Genomic DNA, 21,682 nt, shown 5'->3' with positions numbered 1-21,682 from the left:
ATAAAAAACATATTGACATCTTAGCCCCAGAGCTGTCGAGAGTGTTCCAAACGCTAACAGACTCCCCAAGCCTACCTAGTACTATGCTGGAGGCGTACATCACAGTAATTCCTAAGCCTGGTAAACCGCAAGATAAGCCAGAAAGATATCGACCGATTTCACTTTTGAATTCGGACGTAAAAATCCTTGCCAGGGTCATAGCCAACCGCCTCAACAGACTATTACCAGCCCTGATCTCATCTGATCAGATAGGCTTTGTCCCAGCCCGAGAGGCGAGGGATAACACCCTGAAAATTCTCCAAATGATTACATACGCCCAAGTTCAACAACAGCCGCTCGCCTTGGTCACAACTGACGCTGAAAAAGCGTTTGACCGGGTTAACTGGCTCTTCATACGCTACACACTGGAGAAGTTTGGTTTTGGGAACAGCTTCATAAATATGGTCATGTCCCTCTACTCGAATCCAAATGCCAAAATCAGAGTCAATGGCATGCTTTCAAAGACTTTTGATATCCGAAATGGGACCAGGCAAGGCTGTCCCCTTTCGCCGCTCTTATTCGCCCTCACAATTGAAGTTTTGGCGAGCAAAACCAGATCGAACACTCACATAAAAGGTTTCGCGGTCGCAGGGAAAGAGCACAAGCTCTCTATGTATGCGGACGATATCTTACTGACACTATCAGACTCCCCTAGCTCACTCAGGGAGGCCCTACTGGAATTCTCTGCATTCGGAGCAGTATCTAACTTCCTCTTGAACCCCCAAAAATCGGAGATACTGAATATCACAGAACCGTCTGCTGTGTTTAGCCCCCATCTGGCAGAATGCCCCATAAAAATAGCACAACACACTATCAAATATTTGGGCATTCTTATTTCTCCCAGCATAAATGAGATAGCTGAGATCAACTATAAACACATTAGGGATAATGTTATCAAAGATCTAAATAACTGGAAAAATAAAACCATCTCGTGGATGGGCAGAACGGGAGTAGTTAAAATGAACATCCTTTCAAGGGTGTTATACATCATGCAGACGGTACCGATCACACCATCAATACCATATATCCAGCAAATGCAATCAGCCATCGAGTCCTACATCTGGAACGGGCTGAAGCCAAGAATTAAAAGACAGACAATTTACCTGCCCAGAGATGGGGGGGGGATTGGGTGTACCCCTGCTGAGGGAGTATCATCGAGCTATATCCTTGCAAAGACTGAGCCAGAATCCACGAAATAAAGCATGGGTGCAAATAGATAACGACATTATTAAGTGCAGTAACACCGGAGCACAGGCCTGGGTCTCAATTAAAAATCGCCCACCCATAATTTCGCAGTTCCCTTTGTTGGCTGAGGTGTTTTCAACATGGGACAGACTTGTTAGCGCAGGCCCTCAGTTATCTTCCCTACACTCACCAAATACACCTATACGGGAGAACCCAGACTTGGGAAGAGAAAGTGCCCCGCATGCTGCAGGAACACATTACACACTACAGGAGGTCTCTGTAGCCAACATACTACATCAGGGCAAGCTCAAAACACAAGCGGAGCTAGTAGAGATAGCCCCAGACATTTTCAACTCATGGTTTAGAATGGCACAGGTAAAACACTACTTCGACACACACAAAGATAAGACGGCACTCTCTAGGAATAGATCACCTTTTGAGATCCTCTGTGTGGCATCACAAGCTCCGGCCCACCTAATATCTAGGATTTACAAACTTCTCTTATCTAGGGAAGGAATCACCCTCCCGAGTTACACTCGGGCCTGGCAAGAAGAATTAGGGCAGGAAATAGAACATAGGGACTGGCTCAAGATCTTTGAAAGAGCCAGGCGGGCTTCAGTATCCATGAAACTACAGGAGGCCAGCTACAAATTGCTTAGTAGATGGTACCTCACCCCCCATAAGCTACAGAAAATCGATCCCCACACAAGCGGGGGGTGCTGGAGAGGATGTGGGGAGGAGGGAACTCTTCTCCACATCTGGTGGCACTGCCCACGCGTATTGTCCTTCTGGGAGGAGGTGCTGGGAGACATGAGCAGAATACTGGGATTAATCATACCACCAAAACCCTCATATTTGATCTATTTTGACCTCCCCAAAATAATAGGAGAGCACAAATACCTGCTCTTCCTGCTCATGCTTAATGGCGCAAAGGGTTTGATCCCTAAATACTGGAAAACAGCCCGGACACCTACTCTTTCGGAGTGGAGACTTAGGGTAGAGGACCTGCTAAGGCTTGAAAGATATCATTACCTTAGGACTGGCAAACTTGTTACTCACGAGATGATGGTCTTGACTTGGACGGGGAGGGGTTTATAGGGCAAAATAAGAAAGACAGTTATCGAACTAATAAAACATCAGCTCATGCCAATTGCCATGCGACAACCCCCATCTGTAGACGCACGGCCAACCTCCAATTCCCCTTCTTCCCTCCTTTCCCTTTACCCCTCCTCTCCCCCTCCCCCCCTTTCCACTATCCCATTCCCATTTTTTTTTTTTTCTCTCCACTCCTTCCCTCTCTTTCCATTCTTCTGAAAGTTAATACCTCTTTTCTACTCTCTCTTCTTTTCTTTCCTTACACCCATTTGGGTGACAACCTCAGGAGCATAAAACTCAGCGGACTGCTGGAAAACGCTGAGATTATAACTGTTACAGTTTATAAAACACTGATGTATGATTACAAAGAACATGTTACCATTTATATGTTACTTAATTCACCCAATGGGTTATATTACCCGTTGGAACGAGCTCAAGGTTAAACATTAAAGAAGCAAGAGCCATCCAATGTTCATATATAAATGCTTTGTACTATACATTAATAATATGTACATGGACATCTTGTTATTCTCACTGTTGTAATGCTTCTTCTTTCACAAATAAAGCTTGTTTGAAAACTAAAAAATAGCAACAGCTAAATTACGGAAAATAATAAACGAAATTATCAAAAATAAAAAAGAATTACACCTAATCTAATAGCCCTTTCAAAATAAAAAAAGCCTACCCAAAATAAAAAAAACCTAGCCTACAATAAACTACCAATGGCCCTTAAAAGGGCCTTTTGTGGAGCATTGCCCCAAAGATATTATCTGTAAAAAAAAAAAAAAAAAAATACAAAGATCCCCCAACAGTAAAAACCAGCACCCAACCATTCCCTCAAAATAAAAAACCTAAATCTAAAAAAACCTAAGCTACCCATTGCCCTGAAAATAGCATTTGCATGGGCATTGCCTTTGAAAGGGCATTTAGCTCTTTTGCTGCCCAAACCCTAATCTAAAAAAAAAAAAAAAAAAAAAAAACACCCAAAAAACCTAACACTAACCCCCGACGATCCACTTACAGTTTTTGAAGTCCCGCTTGAACGATCTTCATCCTGGCGGAGAAGTCCTTATCAGGCAGTCTCTTCAATTTTCATCCCGGCGGCTAAGTCCTCATCCAAGCGGCAAAGCGGAGCATCCTCTTCATACGATCGGCGCCGTACACTGAATCTTCAATGCAAGGTACAGGATCCAAGATGGCGTCCCTTGCATATTGGCTGAAAGAATGGAATCAGCCAATTAGAACTGCTAAAATCCTATTGGCTGTTCAAATCAGCCAATAGGATTTAAGCAGCTCTCAATCTATTAGGTTTTATTCCACAGGTAAGTAGGTATTTAGTTTTAAATATGTATTATTTAGTTAATTAAAATAGATCTAAATTAAAATTTACCATTATTATGTTAAAGTTAGGGGGAGTTAGGTGCTATATGGGGGGCTGGCGGTTTAGGAGTTAATAAGTTTATTTAGTAGTAGTGATGTGGGAGGCAAGAGGTTTAGGGGTTAATAGTTTCATTTAGGTTGTAGTGATATGGGGGGCTGGTGGGTTAGGAGTTAATATGTTTATTTAGTGGTAGTGATGTGGGAGGCAAGAGGTTTAGGGGTTAATAACATTAGTTGCGGCGACGTTGCGAACGGCGGAATAGGGGTTAATAACGTTAATATAGTGGTGGTGATGTGAAAAAGAAAATAACGTTTAAACCCAAGACATCAATGGGGCTGCGTTACAGAGCTTTTCTTTCCGCGATCGAAGGTGTCAGACTTTTTTCTGACCTCTCCCCATTGATGTCTATGGGGAAAGTGAACAAGCATGTCAAAACAGTGCTTGTTTTGTATGCAGTATGGAGCTTAAAAACCCCATATCGCACGCACAAGCCGGGTTTTGAAAAACTTGTAATGGTTGCGCTATAGGGGATTAAATAACGCAACTTTTCTTGCGTTCGTTAAATTCCCTATAGTGCTCAAAACTTGTAATCTATCTGAAGGTGAGGCCAGATGAGACAGTCCTAAACCCCTTAATAAAGGGATCAGTGAGAAAAATGTTATACCCTGAGTGGGTTTTATTGACCTCTGAGACACTCAGCACTCACCCCAGTAGCAACAATGTGAGTGACCCTAATAAACAAACAATTTACATACACTGGTGGGGTCTAAAAATCCCTGTGGTGCTCGGTATTCTGGTTACACTAAACCATAAAGGTTTATATCCCAATGCCCGATACACACTGTATAAGCACACTGTGTGTGAGGCAGAGGGTACCTCTCTATAATATTATATACCTGTACACAGTCCCCTCCCCAGTACCTTATATATAGCTATATAATTATAATAGAGAGGTTCCCTCTGACACACACAACACACCCCTCCCCAGTACCTTATACATAGATATATAATATTGTAGAGAGGTTCCCTCTGCCTCACACACAGTCCTCTCTCCACTACCTTATATACATATATAATAATAATAATAATAATAATAATAATAATAATAGAGAGGTTCCCTCTGCCTCACAAACATTCCCTTCTCCAGTACCTTTTATACATATATAATAATAATAATAATAATAATAATAATAATAGAGAGGTTCCCTCTGCCTCACACACAGTCCTCTCTCCACTACCTTATATACATATATAATAATAATAATAATAATAATAATAATAATAATAATAGAGAGGTTCCCTCTGCCTCACACACAGTCCTCTCTCCACTACCTTATATACATATATAATAATAATAATAATAATAATAATAATAATAATAATAATAGAGAGGTTCCCTCTGCCTCACAAACATTCCCTTCTCCAGTACCTTTTATACAGATATATAATTATAATAGAGACTGAGATGTTACCTCTGACACACACAACACACCCCTTTCTCCCCAGCACCTTATATAAGGTATACAATATTATACAGAGGTTGCGGTAAAATCTGAGTTTAGCGGTCTAAATTATTTCCGCGGCCATACAGCAATATTTTACTTTGGTAAAATTGGTCTGGGGGTTCAGATGAGGGCTACCAACAATACTGCAGTGTATGTGTCTCCAGTAACAAAAGGGGAGCCATATTTTGGGGTATAAAGTCCCCGTTTTCCCCAGCCTGCTCTGCTCACCTACATGGATACATTGCATCAAACCCTCAGCCTATAGGTTTTTATACATTTGTAACTGTTTACTGTACACAGACACTTACAGCAGCCCTGTCAGTACCTACTGTACAAACTGCTGAGAAAATAATGTTCCCACAGCACAGCCTTAAAGGGCAGCTCACCGCCTGGTCACACAAAAACCCACACAGCCTTTAAAGGGCCAACTAGCACTACATGCACACCGTCTTAAAGGGACAGATCACAGTAATGTTCACAATGTGCAACCTTAAAGGGCAGATTGGCACCTGCTCACACAGTGTTATAGGGGCAGGCACACACAAACATATTGGGTAAACTCACATCACACGCACAGTCTTAACGAGGCAGGCACACACAACCTTTTGTGGGTAAAGTCACACCACATGCTCAATCTTAAAGGACCAGTAAGTACTGTAGATTTGCATAATCAACAAATGTATGATAAAAAGACAATGCAATAGCATTAAGTCTATTTCCACTCCCACTGTATCATGTGACAGCCATCAGCCAATCATAAATGCATATACTTATATTCTGTAAATTCTTGCAAAAAGTGTAAATATAAAAAGACTGTGCACATTTTGTTAGTGGAATTAAATTGGAAAGTTGTTTAAAAATGCATGTTCTATCTGAATCAAGAAAGATTTATTTTGACTTGATTGTCCCTTTAAAGGGAGGGATAACAGTATGCATCCGCATGAAACACCACACATACTTAAAGGGATAGTTTACCCAAAAAGTGTTCAATTTTTAAACACAATAGCAGGAATAGTTGAGTATAGTGGTGCTGAACCTTCTGTTTTAATCATGCTCTGTATTTAGAAATATTTTTTTGAAATGTCTGTTTACCAATTAAATTGCCTAAACCCCTTAGAATATTTTCTGGCCGTGCGGCCAGTCTGCTGTTATTCCCCCTCAGTGCATTGCATATGTGAAGTCCTCTCCAAATTATTGTAAACAAGCTGCGTGATGAGCTTGTTTACAATAATTCCTCTTACCCGGGTGCCACCTTAGGGCCAGCTTCCTGTCTTGAGATCATCATCAATGCATTCCCTGAGAACACTGAGCATCTCATAGTGACACTTCATAGCTGAAACCCGATGTCATCTGTCTGTCATCAGCTGTTTTAAGGACGTTGGGCCTCTAGCGCACAAACCTCAAGCAGCTGATTCACATCACCGGAAGTGATGTAGTAGTCACATTCCTACGCAATAGACAGCTTATTTTAGAACACAGGCAAAGATCTAATATACATTTGACATAGGAATTTGCATATAGCCTATGATTGGAGGGTGGGCGTGCCAGACTAAAGCACAGTTTAGCCCTTTCCTGGGGGAGTGCCAGCACTGTGGATAATACTCACATGAGCAGGAATAAAAAGCTAACATTTACAAAATGTATTGTTAGCAAGTTTAACTATATAGGTCTAATTTCTTTAGTCACTGTATTTCCTTTAGGAACATAGGCTTGTGATTGTTGTGTAAACGGGCTCTTTAAAGGGACACTCTGTATTAAAGGGACAGGGCACATGTATGCACACACACAGCACTTACAACCTTTAAAGTGACAACTTGTACCACGTGTACACAGCATTAAAGGGACAACTTGTACCACGTGTACACAGCATTAAAGGAACAGCTCACACCATGCACACTCAGTGCAGCTTTAAAGGACAGCTCTGTCTGCTCACACAGTCTTAAAGGAGCAGGCACACAAAAAACTTTAGTGGGTAAATTACATCACACGCATAGTCTTAAAGGGAGCGATAACAGTATGCATCAGCACACAACCTTAAAGGGATGCTCTGTCTTAAAGGGACAGAGACACCTACACACGTGTGATGATCCCTAGTGAACTGCACAAGTCTGACGGGCACAAGTCTGATGGTTCCTAGTGTACTGCACAAGTGTGAGGGTCCCCAGTGTGCTGCACAAGTGTGAGGGTCCCCAGTGTGCTGCACAAGTGTGAGGGTCCCCAGTGTGCTGCACAAGTGTGAGGGTCCCCAGTGTGCTGCACAAGTGTGAGGGTCCCCAGTGTGCTGCACAAGTGTGAGGGTCCCCAGTGTGCTGCACAAGTGTGAGGGTCCCCAGTGTGCTGCACAAGTGTGAGGGTCCCCAGTGTGCTGCACAAGTGTGACGGTCCCTAGTGTATTGCACAAGTGTGACGGTCCCTAGTGTATTGCACAAGTGTGACGGTCCCTAGAGTATTGCACAAGTGTGACGGTCCCTAGAGTATTGCACAAGTGTGACGGTCCCTAGAGTACTGCACATGTGTGACGGTCCCTAGAGTATTGCACAAGTGTGACGGTCCCTAGAGTACTGCACAAGTGTGACGGTCCCTAGTGTACTGCACAAGTGTGACGGTCCCTAGTGTACTGCACAAGTGTGATGGTCCCTAGTGTACTGCACATGTGTGATATCTGTATATAATGTATTAGGGAGGAGTCTGTGTGTGTAAGACAAAGGGAACCTGTCTATTATATTACAGTATATATCTGTATATAAGGTATTGGGGAGGGGCTGCGTGTGTAAGACAAAGGGAACCTGTCTATTATATTACAGTATATATCTGTATATAAGGTATTGGGGAGGGGCTGCATGTATGCAGAGGGAAATGCTCTATAATATGTATGTTATGGAAAATTGTTATTATATGACTGATATTATTACTCATAATTTGCACAAATTATTATAATGATATTTAAAGTGATGGAAAACGTTCCCCTTTGTATAAACAGATCAGGAATGTTGGTTAATATTTTAGATGGAGTTTAATTAATCAGTTGTAATGAAGATGCGCTGTAACTTATATTTTAACATAGCAGTAGATAGTGCGCTGATTGGAGAACAGTTTGAACGTTAAAGTGATAGTCTACAGTTTTGAATAACCAGCACGGTTATATTAATATACGTTTTACCTCTGTGATTACTTTGTATCTAAGCCTCTGCAGACTGCCCCTTTGGGTAGGTTTATTATGGGTCGAACGGACATGATTTGCTGTAGTGAATCATGTCCGTTGGACCTTGCTAAATGCTGGCAGCATACGCTGTCGGCATTTAACATTGCACAAGCATTTCTTGTGAAATACTTGTGCAAAATCGCCCCCGGCACATTCGCAGCCAATCGGCCGCTAGCAGGGGGTGTCATTCATCCAGATTGGATCAGGATGATTGAAGTCCGCCTCCTAAAAGGTAGCGGACAAGTTAAGGAACAGCGGAGAAAGCAGCATCCGCTGCCTATTAAATCTCCTCATTTACCTCAATTATTTTGACAGACATGCATTTTAGCCAATCAGTGATGACTCATAAATAACTACATGGCACACATGAACTACCAATGTCTAACTGGGGAATCTGTCAAAATGCACTGAGATTAAGAGGCTTCATTGGCTTTGAAATCAGTTTCAGCTCTTTCACACACACACACAGCCTCCCCCCAGTACCTTGTATAAAATTATTATTATTATATTATAAACAGAGGTATAACACTATAGAGAGTGTTTTAAGTCTCTTTATATAATACAAACAATCAGACTTTCCTCAAAACCTTATACACAGACATATAACACTACAGAAAGGTACCATCTGCACACGCTCAGCACCTTATACACAGAAAGGTACCACATGCACATGCTCAGCACCTTATATATACACAGGCATATAACACTACAGAAAGGTACAACCTGCACACGCTCAGCACCTTATACACAGACATAAAACACTACAGAAAGGTACCACCTGCACACGCTCAGCACCTTATACAGACATATAACACTACAGAAAGGTACCACCTGCACACGCTCAGCACCTTATACACAGACATATAACACTACAGAAAGGTACCACCTGCACATGCTCAGCACCTTATACACAGACATATAACACTACAGAAAGGTACCACCTGCACATGCTCAGCACCTTATATATACACAGGCATATAACACTACAGAAAGGTACCACCTGCACACGCTCAGCACCTTATACAGACATATAACACTACAGAAAGGTACCACCTGCACACGCTCAGCACCTTATACACAGACATATAACACTACAGAAAGGTACCACCTGCACACGCTCAGCACCTTATACACAGACATATAACACTACAGAAAGGTACCACCTGCACACGCTCAGCACCTTATACACAGACATAACACTACAGAAAGGTACCACCTGCACACGCTCAGCACCTTATACACAGACATAACACTACAGAAAGGTACCACCTGCACACGCTCAGCACCTTATACACAGGCATATAACACTACAGAAAGGTACCACTTGCACACGCTCAGCACCTTATACACAGGCATATAATACTACAGAAAGGTACCACCTGCACATGCTAAGCACCTTATACACAGGCATATAACACTACAGAAAGGTACCACCTGCACATGTTCAGCACCTTATACACAGGCATATAACACTACAGAAAGGTACCACCTGCACACGCTCAGTACCTTATACACAGGCATATAACACTACAGAAAGGTACCACCTGCACACGCTCAGCACCTTATACACAGGCATATAACACTACAGAAAGGTACCACCTGCACACGCTCAGCACCTTATACACAGACATATAACACTACAGAAAGGTACCACTTGCACACGCTCAGCACCTTATACACAGACATATAACACTACAGAAAGGTACCACCTGCACACGCTCAGCACCTTATACACAGACATATAACACTACAGAAAGGTACCACCTGCACACGCTCAGCACCTTATACACAGGCATATAACACTACAGAAAGGTACCACCTGCACATGCTCAGCACCTCCCCAGCACCTTATACACAGACATAAAACACTATAGAGAAGTACTATCTTTCTCTCACACACACACCTTATACACAGACATAACACTATGAAGAGGTACCATCTATCTCACACACACACACACACAACACTGTATACACAGATATATAACTCTTTAGAGAGGTACTATCTGTCTTACACACAACCCCTTATAGACAAATATAACACTATAGAGAGATAGTATATGTCTCACACACGCATTAAACATTCAGATATGCAGCACCTCCCATCTGTCACACACACACACACACACTAAACACATAACACTATAGAGTTACCATCTGCCTCACATACACAGCCCCTCCCCAGCACGTTATAAACAAACACATAACGCTATAAACAAGTGTACCATCTGTTATACACACACAGCACCTTATACACAGATAAATAACACTATAGAGAAGTACCATCTGTCAAACACACATCTTATATACAGACATATAACACTATAGAGAGGTACCATCTATCTCAAACACACACAGCCCTTTATACACATACATATTACACTATAGAGAGGTACTTTATGTCTTAACACACACAACCACTTATACACAGACATATAATACAATCTATCATATACACCATCTCTCCCCAGCACATTATACACATTCATATAACAACACTATAGAGAAGTGTCACCTGTCTCACGCATAGCCCCTCACTAGACCATATACACAGACATATAATACTATAGAGAGCGGTACCATCTATCTCAAACACACACAGCCCTTTATACACATACATATTACACTATAGAGAGGTACTTTATGTCTCATACACAGACATATAATACTACATAATGGTACAATTATACTCACCACCTCTCCCCAGCACCTTATCCACAGACATATAACACTATACAGAGGTACCATTTGTCTCACAAACACACAGCACCTTATACACATACATATTACTCTATAGAGAGCTACTGTATGTCTCATATACACAACCACTTATACACAGACATATAACACTATAGAGAGGTACCATCTATCTCACACTCACATTACTTCTCCCCAGCGCCTTATACACAGACATAAAACTGTAGAGAGGTACCATATCTCAAACACACACATATTACACTATAGAGAGGTACTTTATGTCTCATACACAGACATATAATACTACATAATGGTACAATTATACACACCACCTCTCCCCAGCACCTTATCCACAGACATCACAACAGCACCAAATAAAGAGGAGGAGAAGTTCTTGTCTTTATCTCATATATTTTCTTTTAGCTTACAAAAAGCATGAAGGCACACAGCAGCAAACACAAGCTTTAGTTTGCCTACAGGCTTTTTGTAAGCTTAAAAGAACATACATGAGATAAAGACCAGAACTTCTCCTCTTTATTTGGTGCTGTGGGCTCTTGCTGTTGTGGACTCATTGAGAGGCGTTTGCAGTGGCCATCTAGCACCTGCACCAGGTAGTGTGCTGTTTGTCTATTCTGAACTGTTATCCACAGACACAACATTATACAGAGGTACCATCTCACACTCACATTACCTCTCGCTACACCTTACACACAGACATATAACACTATACAGAGGTACCATCTATCTCACACTCACATTACCTCTCGCCACACCTTATACACAGACATATAACACTATAGAGAGGTACCATCTATCTCATACTCACATCCCCGACCCCAGCGCCTTATACACAGACATAAAACACTGTAGAGAGGTATCATATATTACACTCACATCCCTCTCACCAGCACCTGATACACAGACATATAACACTATAGAGAGGTACCATCTATCTCACACTCACATTACCTCTCGCCACACCTTATGCACAGACATAACACTATAGAGAGGTACCATCTATCTCACACTCACATTACCTCTCGCCACACCTTATACACAGACATAACACTATAGAGAGGTACCATCTATCTCACACTCACATTACCTCTCGCCACAGCTTATACACAGACATAACACTATAGAGAGGTACCATCTATCTCATACTCACATCCCCTACCCCAGCGCCTTATACACAGACATAAAACACTGTAGAGAGGTATCATATATTACACTCACATCCCTCTCCCCAGCACCTTATACACAGACATATAACACGAGAGGTACCATATCTCTCACACTCACATGATCTCTCCCTAGCACCTTATCCACAGACATATAACACTATACAGAGGTACCATCTATCTCACACTCACATCACCTCTCCCCAGCACCTTAAATACAGACATATAACACTGTAGAGAGGTGCCATCTATCTCAAACACACACACAACCCTTTATACACAAACATATAACACTATAGAGAGGTACTTTATGTCTTAACACACACAACCACTTATACACAGACATATAATACAATCTATCATATACACCATCTCTCCCCAGCACCTTATACACAGACGTATAACACTATACAGAGGTACCATCTATCTCACACTCACATTGCCTCTCCCCCGCGCCTTATACACAGACATATAACACTGTAGAGCAGTGCCATCAGTACAAACACACAGCACCGTATACACAGACATATAACACTGTAGAGAGGTATCATATATTACACTCACATCCCTCTCCCCAGCACCTTATACACAGACATATAACACAAGAGGTACCATATCTCTCACACTCACATGATCTCTCCCCAGCACCTTATACACAGACATATAACACTGTAGAGAGGTACCATCTATCCCAACACACACAGCCCTTTATACACATACATTTTACACTATAGAGGTACTTTATGTCTTAACACACAACCACTTATACACAGACATATAATACAATCTATCATATACACCATCTCTCCCCAGCACCTTATACACAGACATATAACACTGTAGAGAGGTATCATATATTACACTCACATCCCTCTCCCCAGCACCTTATACACAGATATATAACACTATAGAGAGCTACTTTATGTCTCATATACACAACCACTTATACACAGAAATATAGTACAATCTATCATACACACCACCTCTCCCCAACACTTTATCCATAGACATAACACTATACAGAGGTACCGTCTCACACTCACATTACCTCTCCCCAGCGCCTTATACACAGACATATAACAGTGTAGAGAGGTATCATATATCACACTCACATCCCTCTCCCCAGCACCTTAAACACAGACATATAACACTATACAGAGGTACCATCTATCTCACACTCACATTGCCTCTTCCCCGCGCCTTATACACAGACATATAACACTATAGAGAGGTACCATCTATCTCATACTCAAATCACCTCTCCCCACACCTTATACACAGACATAAAACACTGTAGAGCGGTGCCATCAGTACAAACACACAGCATAAAACACTACAGAGCTGCACACACAGACATGGGGAATTACACACGATACAGTTACACTCATATCATATTATGTACCTACCGCACTATAACAGACCAGGCAAGCCAAACAGGAACAAAGCGGAATCAATATCTCCACCCACTCCCTCCCCTTGCTTGTACCATGTGACACATTTAGGTCCTTTAGCGTTATGGGATCTAGCTGCCGCTACCGGACGGAACACTGTGTATAATGAGAACATATTTGAGTTAGAGGCTGTGTGTGACACAGCAAGCGGCGTGACAGGTAACAGCAGCAGCTTATTGTCTGAGGGCGAGGAGGGGACTGTGTGCGACAGCTTACGGAATCCGCTTCTTGTTAGGGAGAAGGGGCTTAGAGGGCGAGGATGGTGCTTTGCAAAAGCGAGGAGGGTTAGATGGTGAGTAGGGGGCTGTGTGTGTGAGGGAGAGGGGGCTGTGTGTGGTAGAGGTAGGGTTAGAGGGTGAGGTCTTGGAAGGGTCTGTGTGTGAGGGATCTGAGGGGGTGAGAATGCCTCCCCAGCATCTTATGCAGTCATATAACACTATAGATCTGTCTCAGACTTACACCGCCTCTCCCTAGTGCCTTTTACACTGGCACATAACACTACAAAGGTAAAGTATCATATCAAACAGTGATTTACACATATTACACACAGTCTGTGTATGGTGCACTAAGTACTTACCTCACTGCACATACGCAAGTAGTTACCGAGACGATAACTCCACCCCTTATGTTTCGTTTTCCTGGTAGTATAGCAGCTAGTTCCTTTTCAGCAGAAGTACTGGTGATGTCACAAGTCACATGACTGATGTGACCACACGGAAAAGAGTAGCTGTGCAGCATCTATAATGCAGCTTCCTGCAGTTTTATTTTTGGCCATTTGATTGCTGCACTCGTGTAGTTACTGTAATGCGGAACTAACTGCTGCCATCTCAGATCTCAATACATCAGTTTCATGCAGGTCACTTTCTAACTGGTGATGTCTCTGTGTATAAAGCACTGGGGAGATGTGTGTGTCAGAGCGAACGTCTATAAATTGTAAATACCTCTATATAAGCTACAGCAGAGGATTGTGTGTGTAAGGCAGAGGAAACCATAACAGTATATATCTGTATATAAGGTACTGGGGAACAGGGTTGTGTGTGAGAGGCAGAGTGATCCTTTCTACAGTATTATATATCTGTATATAAGGTACTGGGGAGGGGTTGTGTGTGATAGGCAGTGGGATCCACTCTACAGTATTATATATCTGTATATAAGTTACTGGGGAGGGTCACTCTGTTTGTGTTTGAGCAGAGGAAACCTCTATAATGTTATACACCTGTATTATATAATGTAAGATGGGGCTGTGTGTATGAGCAGAGGGAACCTCTCTATAATATTATATATCTGTATAAAAGGTACTGGGGAGGGGGCTGTGTGTGTGAGGCAGAGAGAACCTCTTTATATAATAGTATATATTTGTATATAAGGTGTGTGTGTGTGTGAGACTGGGTAAGCCTCTCTTTAATATTATATATCTATATACAATGTACGGTAAAGGGGACGGCGTGTGTGCAAGGTAGAGAGTAATGTTTACATGTATGTGAAGTGTACATATATGTGGGGTATACATAGGTCAGTGTGTATATAAGTGTATGGCCATTATTCCCATATGTGCAATTTCTGTCATTTATATCCCACTGTTGCAGGTCTTAGTGTTACAGAATATCACTGACCATGAACAAGATGAAGAAGAAGACGCTGCCTGAGCGGATCCTGAATCACATCCTGGAGATTCTCTTCCTGCTGACAGGAGAGGTGAGAAAACATCATAACGACACCACGGTAACCTCCTGCAGGGAATATGCATATTAGTTGCTTAGCAACAAGAGGTGACAGGGGCTCAGAGGAAAGAAAGATCCAGTGTTTAAGGTGTTTGTGCAAAAACAAAAGTGTAGAGTTGTTTTGGGAAATTCAACAAAGGAGACAGTTATTTCCCAGCAGCCTTTCATTATTTGTTCCATCATCCCCATACACAGGGCAGCAATAGGCGGCTTTTGGAGTGATGTTAGGCTTGGGCTAATAAAGAATAAACTGATAATTATATGGTATAAACAAGTAGTAATTTGTGCAGAAGAGGAAGTGTTATTGTATAGAATGGCCATAAACTTGTGTACATACGTCATATATAGATAATAGCTGCACGTACACTGGCTTGCTGGTTAGTCTGCTTACATCCTGTGCCTGAAAACTTAATTCCATATGTTCTGGTTCATGTATAGATGACATTTTATATTTCTTGTTATTTCTGTATCACTTGGTACATTTCTCACATGACAATAACCCCCCCCAGTAATACAGAGTGACTCATAAACCTCAGATCTTCCTCCAGCATTTTGTATTATTATTACTTAGTTACTCAGTTACTTTTATTTTAATTTTCCCTCAATAAATTTAACAAGTTGATGTTATCAACAATCAAAAGGACATTAACTCAAAACTAAATGCCTTGAAAAGGTATTTTATTATGTGTGGTTAACAAAAAGTACATTCATAGCATAATATGCCTGGTTTTCCTATAATTTATCTCTGTTTATTGTATTGTTATTGCCCCCAAAGAGTTCAATGCAGTGTATCTAGATCTAGACCCTGCAACATCCTACACTGTATTTGCTTGATCAGTGCAAGAGCTTAGTCATATTTTTCCCTATCTGCACACAGCAAAGGAGGTGTTTAAGAAGCTTCTTAAGGGTTGTGCCTAGGGTTGCCACCTCAGCTATGTTTTCCTGGACACTTATGAGTTACACATGCTGCAGGGTGTGCAGAGAGGAACATGAATAGTACTGTCACTATTTGTGTGCTGTCCAGGATTGGAAATTCATGTTACTGCCTGCACACCCTGCAGTATGTATAACTTATAAGTGTCCAGGAAAACATGGCTGAGGTGGCAACTCTAGTTGTGCCCCTGGTCTGCAAACAATTGTGATTCTTTCTAACATAATGATGACCATCTAAATGCTTATACAAATGTATTTGTTCACAGAACTTTTGAAATGCAGCTTTTAAAGGTAAAGTGTGCTATAAAATTGGTTCCCCTGTAATGTGCTTCCGATGACTTGTTATACCAACTGCAAGGTATAAAATGTATAGGGAAATGATCCTTTAGGTTTATTTTTGTATGAAGTAGCTGTTTTTGCTAGTTGAAGCCTCCAACCATGTAAATGGGCTGAGCTTGCTCTCTCTCTTTTTTTTTTTTCTCCCTATACACTCTGGCATCATTATATTATCCCTGTCTAATTATACATAAGCAAGCGCAGTTGTAAAAATAAACATTTTTGTACAAATTGTCTCACCTCCCATAAATTCTTCTGCACCTTCTTGTTTACATGTCTTTATTTTGCCAATACTTAAAGGGACATTATAATCATTTTGGAAACATAAATTGTTTAAAACTTAACACTGTCATGCATATTTTCACAATCGGCATCTATTACTTATTTTTTGATGCTTTGAAGTTATTTAAAGTGAAAGTAAAACCTAGCGTTGTACCAACGCTAGGATTTACTATTGAAACAAATAAAGGGCACTTGCATTCATGAAGTATAAGATACTTCATGTAGAAAGCTCCTTTATTTGATTCAATAGATCACCGTTTTTAGCTGCTACAGCAGCCCACGGCTTAAATTTTTTTTGGCTAAGAGGTGACGTTTTCACCTCTTAGCCAATAGCCGTGCGGTAAATCTGGCTTGGCTCCCATGGGAGCCGGATTTACCACACTGCTATTGGCTAAGAGGTGAAAATGTCACTTCTTAGCCAAAACATTTTTTAGCCGTGCTCTACTGTAGCAGCTAAAAACGGCGAGTGATTGAATCAAATAAAGGAGCTTTCTACATGAAGTATATTATACTTCATGAATGAAAATGCCCTTTATTTGTTTCAATAGTAAATCCTAGCGTTTCTACAACGCTAGGGTTTACTTTCACTTTAACTTTCAAATTTTGAACCCTTCCAGTGCCCTCATGAATTCAGTTTTAAACGCCCAATAGCAGTGACAGTCGTACGACCGCTATGTGCCACTGCTCACGCGCACATTGACAGAGTTGGCAGCATGATTTAGGGGCTGTGAGCAGTTAAGGAGAATACACCAATCAGCAGCTGAGCCTCTCTCTGAATCAAGTGCGTGGCCCAGCTGTCTCTAGACATTGAGCAAGCTTCCTTCCTACAGCACATAATCTGAGCAGATCTGACTGAGTGCCATCAATTTAGTTTGCCTGCTGTGGGAGCAGCAGCAGTGTATTAGGTCCCTTTTTTCTTTCTAAACAATGATACTTATTCTGCAGTTCTTATATAAACACAACTAAAATCAATGTACACCTTCTGACCACTGTCTAAACAAGCTATTTAGGTGCATACTGCAAATGCAGGTGCCTCAGTTCATACTGCTTTTTAAAGGGACAGTCAAGAGCAAAATAAACTTTCATGATTCAAAGTCTCTAGGTAATAATTTATATAACTACAGGGAATGAGACAAAGAGGAAAACACATACAAGTGACACATAATCTAGGCTGGTGTTAAACAGGTATCAAATCTGTGTATTGTTTATTACAGACATTAGTTACTTAACCCCTTAGTGACCACATCACTTTTCCATTTTCTGACCATTTGGGACCAAGGCTATTTTTACATTTCTGCGGTGTTTGTGTTTAGCTGTAATTTTCCTCTTACTCATTTACTGTACCCACACATATTATATACGTTTTTCTCGCCATTAAATGGACTTTCTAAAGATACCATTATTTTCATCATATCTTATATTTTACTATAAAAAATTATAAAATATATTTATTTTTTTAACTTTGACCCCAAAATCTGTTACACATCTACAACCACCAAAAAACACCCATGCTAAATAGTTTCTAAATGTTGTCCTGAGTTTAGAAATACCCAATGTTTACATGTTCTTTGCTTTTTTTTGCAAGTTATAGGGCAATAAATACAAGTAGCACTTTGCTATTTCCAAACCATTTTTTTTTTTTTTTCAAAATTAGCCCTAGTTACATTGGAACACTGATATCTGTCAGGAATCCCTGAATATTCCTTGACATGTGTGTGTGTGTATGTATGTGTGTGTATATATATATATATATATATATATATATATATATATATATATATATATATATATATATATATATATATTTTAGTAGACAACCCAAAGTATTGATCTAGGCCCATTTTGGTATATTTCATGCCACAATTTCACAGCCAAATGCGATCAAATAAAACAAATTGTTCACTTTTTCCCAAACTTTAGGTTTCTCACTGAAATTATTTACAAACAGCTTGTGGAATTATGGCACAAATGGTTGTAAATACTTCTCTGGGATCCCCTTTGTTCAGAAATAGCAGACATTTATGGCTTTGGTGTTGCTTTTTGGTAATTAGAAGGCCGCTAAATGCTGCTGCGCACCCACTTGTATTATGCCCAGCAGTGACAGGGTTAATTAGGTAGCTTGTAGGGAGCTTAAAGGGTCAATTTTAGCTTTAGTGTAGAGATCAGCCTTCCACCTGACACATCCCAACCCCTGATCCCTCCCAAACAGCTGTCTTCCCTCCCCATCCCACAATTGTCCCCGCCATCTTAAATACTGGCAGAAAGTCTGCCAGTACTAAAGTAAAAGGCTTTTTTTCCATTTAAAAAATAAAAATATATATATATATATATATTCTGCTGTGTATGATTCCCCCCCCAACCTTATTGACCCCCCCCCCCCAAAGAGCTCTCTAACCCTCCCCCCCACTAACTATTTTCCACCATTTTGGGTACTGTCTGCCGGTACCCACTTTGCATTTAAATGTGTGTTGTTGTTTTTTTAAATATCCACTGTTTTTCTGTAGTGTAGCTGCCCCTCCTCCAAACCTCCCCCTCCCAGACCTATTTTCAAAAATAGTTTCCCCCTCTTCTCCCACCCACAACCGCCAACCACCACCCTCTCCCACTGCTTTAACATTTTTAACACCGGATCGCGGGCAAGCATGCCACCTGCTCGCGCGCTACTGCGCACACCTGGCAATCTTTTCCGACTGCTGGCCGGAAGATTGCCAGCGATGGGCTGCCTCCCTGCAGCTGCTCTCACCCACCAACGATCGGCACCATCGCTGGCCGATGCAGAGAGGGCCACAGAGTGTCTCTCTCTGCATCGGTGTGCCAAAAAAGGTATTGCAGTGATGCCTCAATATTGAGGCATCACTGCAATACCTGAAAAGCTGCTGGAAGCAATCAGGATCGCTTCCAGAGCTTCAAACCCCAGAGGACGTGCCAGGTCTTTAAGGGGTTAAAGGGACAGTCTAGTCCAAAATAAACTTTCATGATTCAGATAGAGAATGTAATTTTAAACAATTTTTTTAAATTTACTTTTATCACCAATTTTGCTTTGTTCTGTTGGTATTCTTGGTTGAAAACTAAACCTAGGTAGGCTCATATGCTAATTTCATAGACCTTGAAGGCTGCCTCTTATGTGAATGCATTTTGACAGTTTTTCACCACTAGAGGGTGAGCTCATGCATGTGAAGTTATCTAGGAGTAAGCACTGATTGGCTAAAATGCAAGTTTATCAAAAGAACTGAAATAAGGGGGCAGTTTGCAGAGTCTTTGATACAAGGTAATCACAAAGGCAAAAAGTGTAATATTATAACTGTGTTGGTTATACAAAACTGGGGAATGGGTAATAAAGGGAATATCTATCTTTTTAAACAACAAAAATTCTGGTGTTGACTGTCCCTTTAATGTGCAGTGCACGTAACTCTTGCTTTGACAGCGATCCATTGTTTTATAAGCTATCCCCGCCCTCGCCTTCTCTGCTTCATGTTATGTGACAAGGGCACTGACAGGACGGGTAAATTCTGAGTAAAAAAGAGGTTAAATCTGTTTGCAGTTTAATCCACTCACATCTCAGGTTCCTAGCAGCTGTTTGTCAAATAATATCCTGCAGACCGGTCTGCTCTGTCAGCCACTACAGCCCCTCCCCTCTCTCCCCCTGTGTTCACACTGAAGCTGCTCTTTAGAGAAAGCAAACTAGGTAAAATGTACTCATTGTTGTGTTGTTGGATGTTTATGCAGTTGTAAAACATATCTATGTAGCAGTAAGAAACGTGCACAGAGCTTTGCTTTTTATTTGTGGCAATAGCAGCATTTGATAAGATGTGCTTCAATAGAAAAAGCAAACTTCATGCAACTCTACACTGCAAACAGGATTACTTTTTGTTTCTTTGGGAAAGACATTTTCTTAGGCAACCAGCTGTCCTCCTCCCCTTGTCTCTCGCTCTCATAATATTACGGACCTGCATGCAGTTTCACCGTGAGGGCAAAATAATTATTTTATTAGCTACAATGTGCTTGTTTGCAGCTCCTACTATAGGGCTTTACAGAGCAGTATGACAGTTATTTATGTTGCCTGCACTCACACGGCTCAGCAGGAAGTAACTGCAGATTTGACCTTAGATCTTGTATAAAGGAAAAAAAATATAGAAATTGGGGGCGTTTAGAGCTATGATGATATTGACTATTTTCTCCCTACAAAGGTAGATCTTTATTATAAAAATGTTATATATAAGTGCGCCAAAAGCTAACGGGAAATTGCACGATAACCTATGCTTTCTAATCAAAACCCTAATAGATAGCTTAAACTATAGATATATGTATTGACATATATTAGTACTACTCAATATTTATTGGTTACATATAAACATAGTTAATGTATGAACATGGTTAATATATAAACATTGCTAAAAATAGTGCTAAAAATATATTGCTTAAAAATATGTTACTACAAAGATTGCTAAAAGATATATATGACCGGTCATTTGATATGTATTAAAAAATATATATATAAATAACACTTCATACAAGTAGGTTGAAACAAAAATATAAAGGACACAGCCTAATACTGGAAAAAAAACTAATATTGGAAACAACCTATTGGAACATTGTAGTCTTTCATAAAAGATTATTGGGATATATGAAAGTCCCTTTGTGCTGTGCACTGAAAGTTCCAATAACCACACAGTT

At 40.8% G+C, this 21,682-nt stretch overlaps 2 protein-coding genes across 4 annotated transcripts in view; one reads left to right on the top strand and one right to left on the bottom strand.

Moving 5' to 3' along the window:
• LOC128657020 (gastrula zinc finger protein XlCGF26.1) overlaps window positions 1–13,741 on the bottom strand; it is a 102,609-nt gene extending 88,868 nt beyond the window's left edge. For both annotated transcript variants that reach the window (XM_053711246.1, XM_053711247.1), the window contains exon 1: window positions 13,692–13,741. The gene's annotated coding sequence lies outside the window, so the exon portion shown is untranslated. The remainder of the gene's footprint in view (window positions 1–13,691) is intronic.
• A 69-nt stretch (window positions 13,742–13,810) lies between these two features.
• Window positions 13,811–21,682, top strand: part of LOC128657023 (gastrula zinc finger protein XlCGF26.1-like) — a 55,287-nt gene continuing 47,415 nt past the window's right edge. Inside the window, exons 1-2 of one of the 2 annotated variants that reach the window (XM_053711252.1) lie at window positions 13,811–13,895; window positions 15,323–15,431. The gene's annotated coding sequence lies outside the window, so the exon portion shown is untranslated. Of the gene's footprint in view, window positions 13,896–14,421; window positions 14,593–15,322; window positions 15,432–21,682 lie in introns of those variants that run through there. The other variant, XM_053711251.1, reaches the window with a different exon arrangement.

The sequence above is a fragment of the Bombina bombina genome, chromosome 4 (genome assembly GCF_027579735.1).
Source record: "Bombina bombina isolate aBomBom1 chromosome 4, aBomBom1.pri, whole genome shotgun sequence".
Lineage (NCBI taxonomy): Eukaryota > Metazoa > Chordata > Amphibia > Anura > Bombinatoridae > Bombina > Bombina bombina.
The sequence above is the reverse complement of the archived record's forward strand: the minus strand, read 5'-3'. Positions and strand labels throughout refer to the sequence as shown.